This window comes from Schistocerca serialis, chromosome 3 (genome assembly GCF_023864345.2).
Source record: "Schistocerca serialis cubense isolate TAMUIC-IGC-003099 chromosome 3, iqSchSeri2.2, whole genome shotgun sequence".
Classification (NCBI taxonomy): domain Eukaryota; kingdom Metazoa; phylum Arthropoda; class Insecta; order Orthoptera; family Acrididae; genus Schistocerca; species Schistocerca serialis.
In genome coordinates, this window is record NC_064640.1 from 757,760,965 (window position 1) to 757,775,876 (window position 14,912).

Genomic DNA, 14,912 nt, shown 5'->3' on the forward strand with positions numbered 1-14,912 from the left:
TTGGGACAACAGTACATTTTCAGGCAGACAAACTTTCGAAATTACAGTAGTTACAATTTTCAACAACAGATGGCGCTGCGGTCTGGGAAACTCTATAGTACGATATTTTCTACATATCCACCATGCGTAGCAATAATATGGCGTAGTCTCTGAATGAAATTACCCGAAATCTTTGACAACGTGTCTGGCGGAATGGCTTCACATGCAGATGAGATTTACTGCTTCAGCTGTTCAATTGTTTCTGGATTCTGGCGGTACACCTGGTCTTTCAAGTGTCCCCACAGAAAGCAGTCACAGGGGTTCATGTCTGGCGAATAGGGAGGCCAATCCACGCCGCCTCCTGTATGTTTCGGATAGCCCAAAGCAATCACACGATCATCGAAATATTCATTCAGGAAATTAAAGACGTCGGCCGTGCGATGTGGCCGGGCACCATCTTGCATAAACCACGAGGTGTTCGCAGTGTCGTCTAAGGCTGTTTGTACCGCCACAAATTCACGAAGAATGTCCAGATAGCGTGATGCAGTAAACGTTTCGGATCTGAAAAATGGGCCAATGAATCCTTTGGAAGAAATGGCGGCCCCGACCAGTACTTTTTAAGGATGCAGGGACGATGGGACTGCAACATGGGGCTTTCCCCATATGCGCCAGTTCTGTTTATTGACGAAGCCGTCCAGGTAAAATTAAGCTTCGTCAGTAAACCAAATACTACCCACATGCATATCGCTGTCATCAATCCTGTGCACTATATCGTTAGCGAATGTCTCTCGTGCAGCAATGGTAGCGGCGCTGAGGGGTTGCCGCGTTTGAATTTTGTATGGATAGAGGTGTAAACTCTGGCGCATGAGACGATACGTGGACGTTGGCGTCATTTGGACCGCAGCTGCAACACGGCGAACGGAAACCCGAGGCCGCTGTTGGACACCTGCTGCACTAGCTGTGCGTTGCCCTCTGTGGTTGCCGTACGTGGTCGCCCTACCTTTCCAGCACGTTCATCCGTCACGTTCCCAGTCCGTTGAAATTTTTCAAACAGATCCTTTATTGTATCGCTTTTCGGTCCTTTGGTTACATTAAACCTCCGTTGAAAACATCGTCTTGTTGCAACAACACTGTGTTCTAGGCGGTGGAATTCCCACACCAGAAAAATCCTCTGCTCTAAGGAATAAAGCATGTTGTCTACAGCACACTTGCACGTTGTGAACAGCACACGCTTACAGCAGAAAGACGACGTACAGAATGGCGCACCCACAGACTGCGTTGTCTTCTACACTCCTGGAAATGGAAAAAAGAACACATTGACACCGGTGTGTCAGACCCACCATACTTGCTCCGGACACTGCGAGAGGGCTGTATAAGCAATGATCACACGCACGGCACAGCGGACGCACCAGGAACCGCGGTGTTGGCCGTCGAATGGCGCTAGCTGCGCAGCATTTGTGCACCGCCGCCGTCAGTGTCAGCCAGTTTGCCGTGGCATACGGAGCTCCATCGCAGTCTTTAACACTGGTAGCATGCCGCGACAGCGTGGACGTGAACCGTATGTGCAGTTGACGGACTTTGAGCGAGGGCGTATAGTGGGCATGCGGGAGGCCGGGTGGACGTACCGCCGAATTGCTCAACACGTGGGGCGTGAGGTCTCCACAGTACATCGATGTTGTCGCCAGTGGTCGGCGGAAGGTGCACGTGCCCGTCGACCTGGGACCGGACCGCAGCGACGCACGGATGCACGCCAAGACCGTAGGATCCTACGCAGTGCCGTAGGGGACCGCACCGCCACTTCCCAGCAAATTAGGGACACTGTTGCTCCTGGGGTATCGGCGAGGACCATTCGCAACCGTCTCCATGAAGCTGGGCTACGGTCCCGCACACCGTTAGGCCGTCTTCCGCTCACGCCGCAACATCGTGCAGCCCGCCTCCAGTGGTGTCGCGACAGGCGTGAATGGAGGGACGAATGGAGACGTGTCGTCTTCAGCGATGAGAGTCGCTTCTGCCTTGGTGCCAATGATGGTCGTATGCGTGTTTGGCGCCGTGCAGCTGAGCGCCACAATCAGGACTGCATACGATCGAGGCACACAGGGCCAACACCCGGCATCATGGTGTGGGGAGCGATCTCCTACACTAGCCGTACACCACTGGTGATCGTCGAGGGTACACTGAATAGTGCACGGTACATCCAAACCGTCATCGAACCCATCGTTCTACCATTCCTAGACCGGCAAGGGAACTTGCTGTTCCAACAGGACAATGCACGTCCGCATGTATCCCGTGCCACCCAACGTGCTCTAGAAGGTGTTAGTCAACTACCCTGGCCAGCAAGATCTCCGGATCTGTCCCCCATTGAGCGTGTTTGGGACTGGACGAAGCGTCGTCTCACGCGGTCTGCACGTCCAGCACGAACGCTGGTCCATTTGAGGCGCCAGGTGGAAATGGCATGGCAAGCCGTTCCACAGGACTACATCCAGCATCTCTACGATCGTCTCCATGGGAGAATAGCAGCCTGCATTGCTGCGAAAGGTGGATATACACTGTACTAGTGCCGACATTGTGCATGCTCTGTTGCCTGTGTTTATGTGCCTGTGGTTCTGTCAGTGTGATCATGTGATATATCTGACCCCAGGAATGTGTCAATAAAGTTTCCCCTTCCTGGGACAATCAATTCACGGTGTTCTTATTTCAATTTCCAGGAGTGTATATCTGGGCATCCACTTTTGGACACTACCTTAGACACGCCTCAGGAGGGATCCACATTCGGATGCTACCACATACTTAACACATGTAGATCCATATTTTACCTCTATCGTAGATAGATAGATACGTAGAACAACCCCCAGACACCTCCGTGGGCGTAATGCAAGTGGATCCACCATTGAATATTTTCCCAGACTTAACAATGATCGGTTCATGCCAGACAGTATTCCAAGCACAGTTCTAGTGGATCCACAATCGGACATCACACCAGACTTTATGTCGATGGGACAATGCCAAAAATATATTCCGAGTATTACTAGCGTATCCCTTGTTCGAACAACTTATCAACCCGTATCCAAAACTAATCTGGGCAGTTGGGGCCCCTTGGGAAACAAACACATAAAATAGCTTAACTGATTTATGTGTATATGTGTATAACAGCAAAAAGTTACACACTACCCCTAGAATAATGCCTGCTCGTACATAGTTTTAACGCTGATAGTTACTGGTATCTGGGTAGACATTTCGGTGAAGTCTAGTATGGCTGTGTTGGAACTTTGTATCACAGTTGGATGGTATAAAAAGGAAACAAAAAACCACGCCTGGTAATGTAAGCAATATGAGCCTCTGTACATTTGCATACAAAATGTGGAAAAATATGGATAAGCGATAAAATTTTTAGAAATAGGGTAAAATCCAGACACAAACAGGACATGTAGGATATCTGAAATTACACACAGGATGTAGTCGAAATGTTTGACAGAAGCGCTAGTCTTGAGAGCTTTTGGATACATTCCTAGAAAGCTACAAGTTCGCACCATGGAAGAGAACGGTTAGAATCGCAGTCCAGTCTTCCCCCAAAATTACTGAGACATTGCGCTAAAGGTTGAGAGAAATCGCGACCCGTTGAGGAGAAATAATAATAATAATAGATGAAGTTTCTGATGCGATGCCTTCTGTGCGTATTCCTAGCTTTTAGAATTCTCGGGTGTCCATGATATTTGGGCAAAAAGACCTGATGTCATTTTCAGGTGATCCCTGATGAATACTTCTCTGCTCCTGTCAGCACCCTATATATATTGGCCGTAAGCCTTCCACCTCTCCGCTCCTATCACTTTCTAAGTTTTTGCCGAGGTGGTGGTGTTGACGGAGGTAGTTGCGCTCGGCTCCAAACTCTTGTCTCTTGTGTCCGTGCTATCGCTGTTGGGAGCAGACCTCACTGAATTTCTCAAATCACCTGAAGTTGCTGCACTCCAGTATACCGTTTACCACAGAGATAAAGCGAATCTCTTGACGTCATAGTGAAACAAAAAGAGATGGGCAGCTGGGACACAGTGTGTACAGGAAACCAACATACAGGGTGTTACAAAAAGTTACAGCCAAATTTTCAGGAAACATTCCTCACACACAAATAAAGAAAAGATGTTATGTGGACATATGTCCGTAAACGCTTAATTTCCATGTTAGAGCTCATTTTAGTTTGTTCTTCCACCTACGCTCAATGGAGCACGTTATCATGATTTCGTACGGGATACTCTACCTGTGCTGCTAGAACATGTGCCTTTACAAGTACGACACAACATGTGGTTCATGCACGATGGAGCTCCTGCACATTTCAGTCGAAGTGTTCGTACGCTTCTCAACAACAGATTCGGTGACCGATGGATTTGTAGAGGCGGACCAATTTCATGGCCTCCACGCTCTCCTCACCTCAACCCTCTTGACTTTCATTTATGGGGGCATTTGAAAGCTCTTGTCTACGCAACCCCGGTACCAAATGTAGAGACTCTTCGTGCTCGTATTGTGGATGGCTGGGATACAATACGCCGTTCTCCAGGGCTACATCAGCGCATCAGGGATTCCATGCGACGGAGGGTGGATGCATGTATCTTCGCTAACGGAGGACATTTTGAACATTTCCTGTAACAAAGTGTTTGAAGTCACTCTGGTATGTTCTGCTGCTGTGTGTTTCCATTCCATGATTAATGTGATTTGAAGAGAAGTAATAAAATGAGCTCTAAGATGAAAAGTAAGCGTTTCCAGACACATGTCCACATAACATATTTTCTTTCTTTGTGTGTGAGGAATGTTTACTGAAAGTTTGGCCGTACCTTTTTGTAACACCCTGTATACTCGTCTGCATTAGTATGCCTCCAGTAGCCCCCACAACTCACATCATGAAGGCGTTCTCAGAGCATGATTCATCTGTGATGAAGACAGCCTTCCAAATGAGCTGAAACACCTCGAGACGACATTCTTAAGAAATGGGTACAGCAGCCAGCAGATGAGACGTCTATTTAGAAAGGCTGTACGGGACAACACCAGGGAAAAAAGGGCGCAAGTCACTAGCGTGAATCCCGATTGTTGGCGATACTTCCAGGAAATTAGGCGGGATGCTGGTGCTGCATAATGTTAAATGTGTATTTCGTTCACCCCTTGAAATATCGGCACTACTAGGTTCAGTTAAGGTCGATCCAGACCTTCACAAAGCAGGAGACTATCAAAACCCTTTCCGGTGGCAAAAAGAATACACCGGAGAAACAATGTGCACAGTAGACGAGAGGTACCATGAACATAGACGGAATCATGTCAGACCATCAAATCAGCCGTCGCCGACCATAGTGTAGAAACAGGTCGTACTATGGACTAAAACAACACCAAAATGCTTAGGCGGTCTTCCTCCTTCTTGGACCGCGTGATTAACCCTTTATGTGGGCATGACGGATACATCTGTCCACGGTCCTCTAATTGCGAGTGAGTTGGACGGATACCTCCGGCCACTGTGTTTGTGGCTGTTAGCTAATAGGAATTACGAGTTATTGGTCTGCCGTTGAGCTTCGTTCGCTACGTGGCACAGCGTATTCTGAACTGGTTATAACATTTCCCACTCGAGCACGCGTCGACATGTGCGTCCTGTAAAGTAGCAGCAAAAGCGGGCCTTTTACGACTGTGTTTACCGCCGCGTTAGTGAATGATCTTTCGCAATGGCGAAAATCGTTTATCTGATTCAGAGACAGAGCAGCTGCTTTTAGAGAGTGACCATAATTTCAGACAGTTCCGAAAGTTTTCAAGACGAGGACGCTGATGCTAGTGAAAGTAAATTTGGTTCAGAGACATCCGGTGACGAGGCAAGTAACTTTGGTTCAGAGGCATCCGGCGACGTGGCACTACTGCAGCCGTAGTGCGTGCTGGTTCAGTTGGTAATCGTTATCTGCTCAGTGGTAGCAATGATACAATTGGGTCTCTAAAACGATATAACGTGATGAACTGTTTTTTGTGTTTCGTGGATGATGCTTTCGTGCGAAGTAATAGCTGAGCAGATGAACTGGTACGCAGGAAAGTTCATAGCGTCTCATCACAATTCAGCAGCACGCTGCAGGGATCACAGTTCGCAGGATACTACAAGGGAAGAGGTAAAAGCACTTAATATTATGCCCATACTTCAAGAGTTCTTTACAAACCAAAACACACGATATACTTTTCAAAGAAGAATCACTTCACACACGTTTATTCAGGAAACTCATGACTCAAACACGCTCCACTTTGCGGACAATACCTCGTATTATCCATTATGCACTTACAGCATAAAAATTCAAAAGTCATCCGATTGTGGAAACTGCTGCGGCATTAGTTCAGATCACTATAAATGCCAGACAGGAACATCACCGTTGAAGAATCGTTGTTGCCCCGGGAAGGCTTGAAAGGAGGCATTTTACTCCACCAAAGAGCAGCAGATTCGACATCAAATTTTATGAACTCTGTGAAAGAAGCTTCGAGTATGTGTGGGACTTAATTGTTTTCCTGGAAGAGACACTAATTATCGTAGCCACTACCCAGAGGAAACAATAAACTATCGAATAGTTCTGGTGGAAAATGGTTCTAATGGTCCTGAGCACTATGGGACTTAACATGTGAGGTCATCAGTCCCCTAGAACTCAGAACTACTTTAACCTAACTAACCTAAGGACATCACACATATCCATGCCCGAGGCACGATTCGAATCTGCGACCGTATCTGTCGCGCGGTTACAGACAGAAGCGCCTAGAACCGCTCGGCCACACGGCCTGCAATTGCTCTGCAGCCTCAACGTGATCTACTCGGGAAATATCACTGCATTTATGTTGACAACTGGTGCACCAGCCCAGATTTTGTATGAAACACCTTCGCTGTCGGCACAACGTGACATGTCAGGAACGGATTCCCTGACTTCGTAAAAAAGGAGGAAGCGAGGAACGGAGAGTACATAACAGGGTTGAGAGGCAAGCAGATGCTAATGAAATGTAAGGAAAAAAGATACGTAATTATGACCAGGACATTCCACGACGAAACTTTTTTAAATTTAAATTCGAGGAAGGGATTCTTTCAAAAGCCACTAGTTGTCATTGATTTCAAACAAGTATATGAGAGTAGTGGTTACACCTACCAGATGGCCAGGAGTGGGCTGAAAATATTTTGTATCAGGAGCTTTTCCGGCGCTTGTTGGACATTGCATGCTACAGTGCATGCGTTCTGTGCAAGAAGCATCGTGACGAAAAAAAGTAGAATGAGCTGTGTGATTAGTCTTGGCGAACAGTTGGTCATATCTCCTCCATAAAGGACATCAGTAGGAAGCCCACTTGGAACACCGAAAACAGCACGTCTTACAACCAGGCATTTTCCGGACCGACTGCCACCCACAACGAAGAAGAGGCCAATAGGGAAGTGTGGGGTGTATGACAATAGCCGTAAGCACACATATTTCATACTGGTGCGCAGAATGCCAAGTTTCCTTGTGTGCAGCAGCTTGCTTTAAAATGTTTCACACTGAAAACGACTTGTAACATCGTGAAAATAAATTTTCGTTGACTTCTGCAATATATTTTAATAATATCTACCCAATATCAATTCATATTCAAAAACTAAAACATGCAGGAAAGCTCTTATGTGTGAGAAAAGTACACAGCACCACCATGCCAGGGCACGCTGAGCATATTACCCACTGATGAAGAGGCACGCGCATGAGAACTACCCACATAAGAGGTTAAAGACGTCATTGTTATCGGGGTCCAAGATTAAATAATAATTAATGAAGAAGCTTAATAAAATTAGTAGGTAATAATTGAGTCAGGTGTGCTGAAACAAAAAAAAAAAAAAAAAGGAAAACATTCCTGTACAGTGAATTCTGCACCCGACTGAGATAGTGAAAGCACTGGAGACCAGAGTTCGGATGTAGGTGCCATTACCCCAACCACCACCATCACCGTGGCGGCTGTGTGAAAGCAATTAGTGCAGATTGGTGGAAGGAGGTAATGGCCAGCATATAAGGGCGCCGACAGGAGTGGAGCAGCGTTCGTCAGGGACCGCCTGAAGATGGCAACATATCTGTTTGCCGAAATATTGTGGAATATTACGATATGACTCAACTAGTCACCAGAGTATTCTACAATCTACATATAGTTTTCTATTAATACAGAGCGAGTGAAAGACGTGATGTCACACATACACTTATAAATGTAAAAGCTTTGTATACAGACAGAATACTCACAATATGTGGTACAGGGGGCTTGCAGGTCCTTAAGGAAACGACTTGATATAAGCGAGCGATTGACACCAGGTATGGTTTAATTCTGTAAAGACGGCGCACTCTTGAGAGGCACGGTGACAAGACGATGTAGTCTAACTCTCACTAGTTTTGTGTCATCTGCATCTACATCTCCATGGATACTCTCCAAGCCACATTTAAGTGCCTGGCAGAGAGGTCAGCGAACCACCTTCACAATTCACTATTATACCAATCTCGTATAGCGCGCGCAAAGAATGAACACCTATATCTTTCCGTACGAGCTCTGATTCCCCATATTTTATCGTGGTGATCGTTCCGCCCTATGTAGGTGTCAACAAATTATTTTCGCATTGGAAGAAGAAAGTTGGTGATTGGAATTTGGTGAGAAGATTCCGCCGCAACGAAAAACACCTGTCTTTTAATGATTTCCAGCCTAAATCCTGTATCATTTCTGTGACACTCTCTCCCATATTTCGCGATAATACAAAACGTGCTGCCTTTCTTTGAACTTTTTCGATATACTCCGTCAGTCCTACCTGGTAAGGATCCCACACCGCGCAGCAGTATTCTAAAAGAGGACGGGCAAGCGTAGTCTAGGCAGTTTTCTTAGTGGGTCTGTCACATTTTCTAAGCGTCCTGCCAATAAAACGCAGCCCTCCCCACAACATTTTCTACGTGTTCTTTTCAATTTAAGTTGTTCGTAATTGTAATACCTAGATATTTAGTTGAATTCACAGCTTTTAGATTAGACTGATTTATCGTGTAACCGAAGTTTAACGCGTTCCTTTTCGCACTCATGTGGATGACCTCACACTTTTCGTTATTTAGGGTCAACTGCCACTTTTCGCACCATTCAGATATTTTTTCTAAATCGTTTTTCAGTTTGCTTTGATCTTCTGATGACGTTATTAGTCGATAAAAGACAGCGTCATCTGCAAACAACCGAAGACGGCTGCTCATATTGTATCCCAAATCGTTTATATAGATAAGGAACAGCAAAGGGCCTATAACACTACCTTGGGGAACGCCTGATATCACTTCTGTTTTACTCGATGACTTTCCATCAGTTACTACGAACTGTGACCTCTCTGACAGGAAATCGCAAATCCAGTCACATAACTGAGACGATATTCCATAAGCACGCAGTTTTATTACGAGCCGCTTGTGTGGTACAGTATCAGAAACCTTTCGAAAATCCAGCAATACCGAATCGATCTGAAATACCTTGTCAATAGCACTCAACAATTCATGTGAATAAAGAGATAGTTGTATTTCACAGGAACGATGTTTTCTAAACCCATGTTGACTGTGTGTCAATAGACCGTTTCCTTCGAAGTGATTCATAATGTTCGAACACAACATATGTTCTAAAATCCTGCTGCATATCGACGTTAACGATGTGGGCCTGTAATTTAGTGGATTACTCCTACTACCTTTCTTGAATATTGGTGTGACCTGTGCAACTTTCCAGTCTTTTGGTACGGATCTTTCGTCGAGCGAACGGTTGTATATGATTGTTAAGTATGGAGCTAATGCATCAGCATACTCCGAAAGGAACCTAAGTGGTGTGCAGTCTGTACCAGAAGACTTTCTTTGACTGATTTGAGTTGCTTCACTACTCCGAGGATATTTACTTCTACGTTACTCATTTTGGCAGCTGTTCTCGATTCAAATTCTGGAATATTTACTTCGTCTTCGTTTGTGAAGGCATTTCGGAAGGCTGTGTTTAGTAAATCTGCTTTGGCAGCACTGTCTTCGATAGTATCTCCGTTGTTATAGCGCAGAGAAGGCATTGATTGTTTCTTGCCGCTAACATACTGCACATACGACCAGAATCTCTTCGGATTTTCTGCCAGGTTTCGAGACAAAGTTTCGTTTTGTAAACCTTTATAGGCGTCTCGCATTGAACCCTGCGCTAAGTTTCGAGCTTCTGTAAAGGATGGCCAATCTTGGAGATATTGCGTCTGTTTAAATTTGGCATGTTTGTTTCGTTGTTTCTGCAACAGTGTTCTAATCCGTTATTTGTACCAAGGAGGATCCGCTCCGTCGTTTGTTAGTTTGTTTGGTATATACCTCTCAATTGTTGCCAATACTATGTCTTTGAATTTAAGCCACGTCTGGTCTAAACTTATATTATTAATTTGGAATGAGTGGAGATTGTCTCTCAGGAAGGCGTCTAGTGAATTTTTATCTGCTTTTTTGAATAGGTATATTTTTCGCTTATTTTTCGAGGATTTGGGGATTACTATATTCAGTCTATCTACGACAGCCCTGTGTTCACTAATCCCTATATCGGTTTTGATGCTGGTTATTACCTCAGGATTATTTGTTGCTAAGAGGTCAAGTGTGTTTTCACAACCGTGGGCTCACGAACTAACTGCTCGAAATAATTTTCAGAGAATGCGTTTAGCCCAATTTCGGATGATATTTTATGCGTACCTCAGGAATTAAACATGTATTTTCACCAACATATCGAGGGTAAATTAAAGTCACCACCAACTATTATCGTAAAACTCAATTTTTCTTTGAACTTTTCAGCAACTGTATCATCTGAACTGGGAGGTCGGTAAAAGGATCCAATTATTATTTTATTCCTGTTGCCAACAATGACCTCTGCCCATACTAACTCACAGGAAGTATCTGCTTTAATCTCGTGACAAGTTAAACCACTTCTAACAGCAACAAACACGCCACCGCAAACCGTGTTTAGCCTATCTTTTCGCAACACCGTTAGGTTCTTCGCAAAAATTTCGGCTGAGCTTATATCCGGCTTTAGCGAGCTTTCAGTGCCTATAACGATTTGAGCATCAGTGCTCTCTATTAGCGCTTGGAGCTCTGGTACTTTCCCAACACAGCTACGACAATTTACAACTGTTATACCGATGGTCCCTATATTTATGTTCTTCCTGTGTTCAGCCTGCACTTTTTGTGACTGAAGCCCATCTTGTGTTTTCCCAAGACCCTCTAACCTAAAAAACGACCCAGTCCACGACATACAGCCCCTGCTACCCGTGTAGCCGCCTCCTGCGTATAGTGGACACCTGACCTATTGAGCGGAACCCGAAACCCAACCACCCTTTGGCGCAAGTCGAGGAATCTGCAGCCTACACGGTCGCAGAACCGTCTGAGCCTCTGATTCAGACCCTCCACTCGGCTCTGTACCAGAGGTCCGCAATCGGTCATGTCGACTATGCTGCAAATGGTCAGCTCTGCTTTCATCTTACAAGCAAGACTGGCAGCCTTTACCACTTCTGTTAGCCGCTCGAAACCAGAGACAATCTCTTCTGATCCAAAGCGACACACATCATTGGTACCGACGTGAGCAACCACATGCTATTTGCTGCACCCTGTGCTCCTCATGGCATCCCGGAGGACCCTTTACACATCTGAAATGACTCCACTCGGTATCCACACGGAGTGCACATTGGTTTTCTTACCCTCCTTGTCAGCCAAGTCCATAAGGGGCCCCATAACGCGCCTAACGTTGGAGCTCCAAACTACCAATAGTCCCACCCTCTGTGATTGCCCGGATGTTGGAGGCTGAGTAGTTTCCTCTGAAACAGGACAGGCGACAGCATCCGGCTCAGTGACAGTGTCAACCACAGACAGCACCTGGAACCCGTTTATCAGACAAACCGGGGAAGCCTTACGTGCGGCCGCCTGGGAAATCTTTCGCCGCTTGCTTCGCCCCAGGGAGACCTCCCACTCGACCACAGGTGAGGGATCAGCCTCAGTGTGTGTAGTAACTGCCTTGGCCACTGGTGAGGACCGATCGGAGGACTCTGACGCGCTGGACGTCCGTTGGATCCTCACGGCCGGCCCATAACAATGGTGCCCATCCACTGCAGCCTCAAGCTGTGTAACCGAAGCCGTCACAGCCTGAAGCTGAGAGCGAAGTGTCACCAACTAGGCTCGCATCTGCACACAAGAATCGCAGTCCCTGTCCATACTAATGACCGTGGAAAACTAAACTATGCCGATAAACGGACTATCGGAAACTCTACAGCGCAACTCTACTGTGGGCCCTGACGAAAAGGCGTGAACTGTGACTGGTAATACGCAGATATTCAAGAACCTAACTACCGAAGCACTCAGGAGAAACTAAATAATTTGCCCCTGATAAGGAACTTGAAATATGTCACAAAATCGGTTTACTTTCTGACGCAAACGGAAACGCGAGAATTGTGGCTATTAGATTTTAAATTTACACGCAGAAACTCAAGAAACTAAACTATTAAAGCACAAAGATGATATAATAAAATTCGCTCCTGGTTAGAAAGTCGTAAAAGTCACAAAAGCGGTTTACTTATCTGTTCCTGCGTCTGTCGCGGTCGGCTACTACTGCCTGTACTGCTGTATGAGAAAACATTAATGACGTTTATTTGGATTCTCAGTGCTGTGTTATTCTTTACCAATGCATGCAAATTGCAAGTCATATGTAATTGGGACCGTGATTTATTTGGAAAGAAAGTAAAGTGGTATGATTCATTAAACAAAAAGTGATACACATGGATGATGTACTGACGCTTCTATAGATGAAATCACAAGACGTTTCCGGCTAGTAGATTTAAGGGCTCTGTGTACAAAACGGATAACGTATATTTCATGCACCTGACTTAAATTAGCACGTAACACTACTGCTCGGCGTTTATCTGATCTTTTAACTATTTACCTTACTTTGCACCATTTTTTGGATTTTTGTCTCCAGCAGCATCAGTTATGGGAAATATACTCCTTTCTACAAATACACATTTGGCTTTTTTGGAAGAAAGTTAACGCATGCTGGATAGAGACGAGTCTAGAAATGCTGTCAACTCGATGTCTGATCCATATATCATCACTACGATGTGTAATCTCAGGTTTGCCTCACCTGATTCGCCAGGGCTGAGGCACCATTACCTGCCAGCCTGCGAGCTTCCGCTGTAGTCGTATCATTTTAGTGTTTGACATTGTGCCATTATGAATTACTGTTTTTTAAAAAGTTACTCCCTAGGTATAAAGTGGGTCTGGCTGACATTAAATGACTTGTGTCCATTAGTACGCATTTTGGTGTGTTGAGTAACATTACGTGTACAAAAGAAAATCAAAGGCACACTAGAGTCGACATTGTTGTATCACATGCTTTCCATCAGGTCCTTCATTAGGTCTCTTAGAGTTGCTTAAGGCTGTCAACTGACTGCGCAAGGTGATTCCGTTCGCGCTCTCCAACACTATTACGCAGAGCTATATGCGGTGGATTATAATCTGATATCCTTTCCCGATTGTGTTCATGGAGCCCTAAGTGAGAATATCACAGCCGCTCCGAACATTAAATGACCTTCTATGATGCGACCCTCACGGTGGTTCTTCTCTGCTGTAACGAAGAGTTTCCGTTGCTATGGCTGATGCACAGTTGAATGAGGGCAAAAGTAAATTTTTTACACTTCAGGGCTTTGATGATGTTGCTGTTCTATGTGCTTCTGCTCCAGACCGGCATACGTCACTGGGGGTCATCGTCAATCGTTGTCCACTTAAAATGACGACACTTAAATGGAAGACTGTAACCGACAAATACTGTTTCGATCGGATAGGGGTTGGTGACACAGAAAAAAATATAGTAAGTGGGCTCTTATATATACCACCCGGCGTCGATTTACCTGCTGTGATCATTTAGCAAACTGGTATAGGTTCCAGAAAAAGCTGACTTTCCTTACCAGCCCTATTGACATCGTCTACACCACTGACATTGTTCTGTACCCCGCAACTCTGTTTCGAGACGTTGGTCGATGTGTTATGCTTATTTATTAAAAAGGGGATTGCTCCAATGCAAGAAAAACAGTGCTGTTTGTCACAAGGTGTAGAAGCGGGTTCATGGGTCTTCGTTCACATACTCCCTGACTTTTTAACCGCTTAAAAATAGCGATAAAGTGTCTGGCTATGAACAGAAACGTTAGAGAATCGAATCTACATCTACATCTACATTTATACTCCGCAAGCCACCCAACGGTGTGTGGCGGAGGGCACTTTACGTGCCACTGTCATTGCCTCCCTTTCCTGTTCCAGTCGCGTATGGTTCGCGGGAAGAACGACTGTCTGAAAGCCTCCGTGCGCGCTCTAATCTCTCTAATTTTACATTCGTGATCTCCTCGGGAGGTATAAGTAGGGGGAAGCAATATATTCGATACCTCATCCAGAAACGCACCCTCTCGAAACCTGGCGAGCAAGCTACACCGCGATGCAGAGCGCCTCTCTTGCAGAGTCTGTCACTTGAGTTTATTAAACATCTCCGTAACGCTATCACGGTTACCAAATAACCCTGTGACGAAACGCGCCGCTCTTCTTTGGATCTTCTCTATCTCCTCCGTCAGACCGATCTGGTACGGATCCCACACTGATGAGCAATACTCAAGTATAGGTCGAACGAGTGTTTTGTAAGCCACCTCCTTTGTTGATGGACTACATTTTCTAAGCACTCTCCCAATGAATCTCAACCTGGTACCCGTCTTACCAACAATTAATTTTATATGATCATTCCACTTCAAATCGTTCCGCACGCATACTCCCAGATATTTTACAGAAGTAACTGCTGCCAGTGTTTGTTCCGCTATCATATAATCATACAATAAAGGATCCTTCTTTCTATGTATTCGCAATACATTACATTTGTCTATGTTAAGGGTCAGTTGCCACTCCCTGCACCAA

At 45.4% G+C, this 14,912-nt stretch overlaps 1 protein-coding gene across 1 annotated transcript in view; it reads left to right on the top strand.

The window, feature by feature from the left end:
* Nucleotides 1–14,912, top strand: part of LOC126471201 (agrin-like) — a 186,225-nt gene that overhangs the window by 93,258 nt on the left and 78,055 nt on the right. The window lies entirely within an intron of this gene.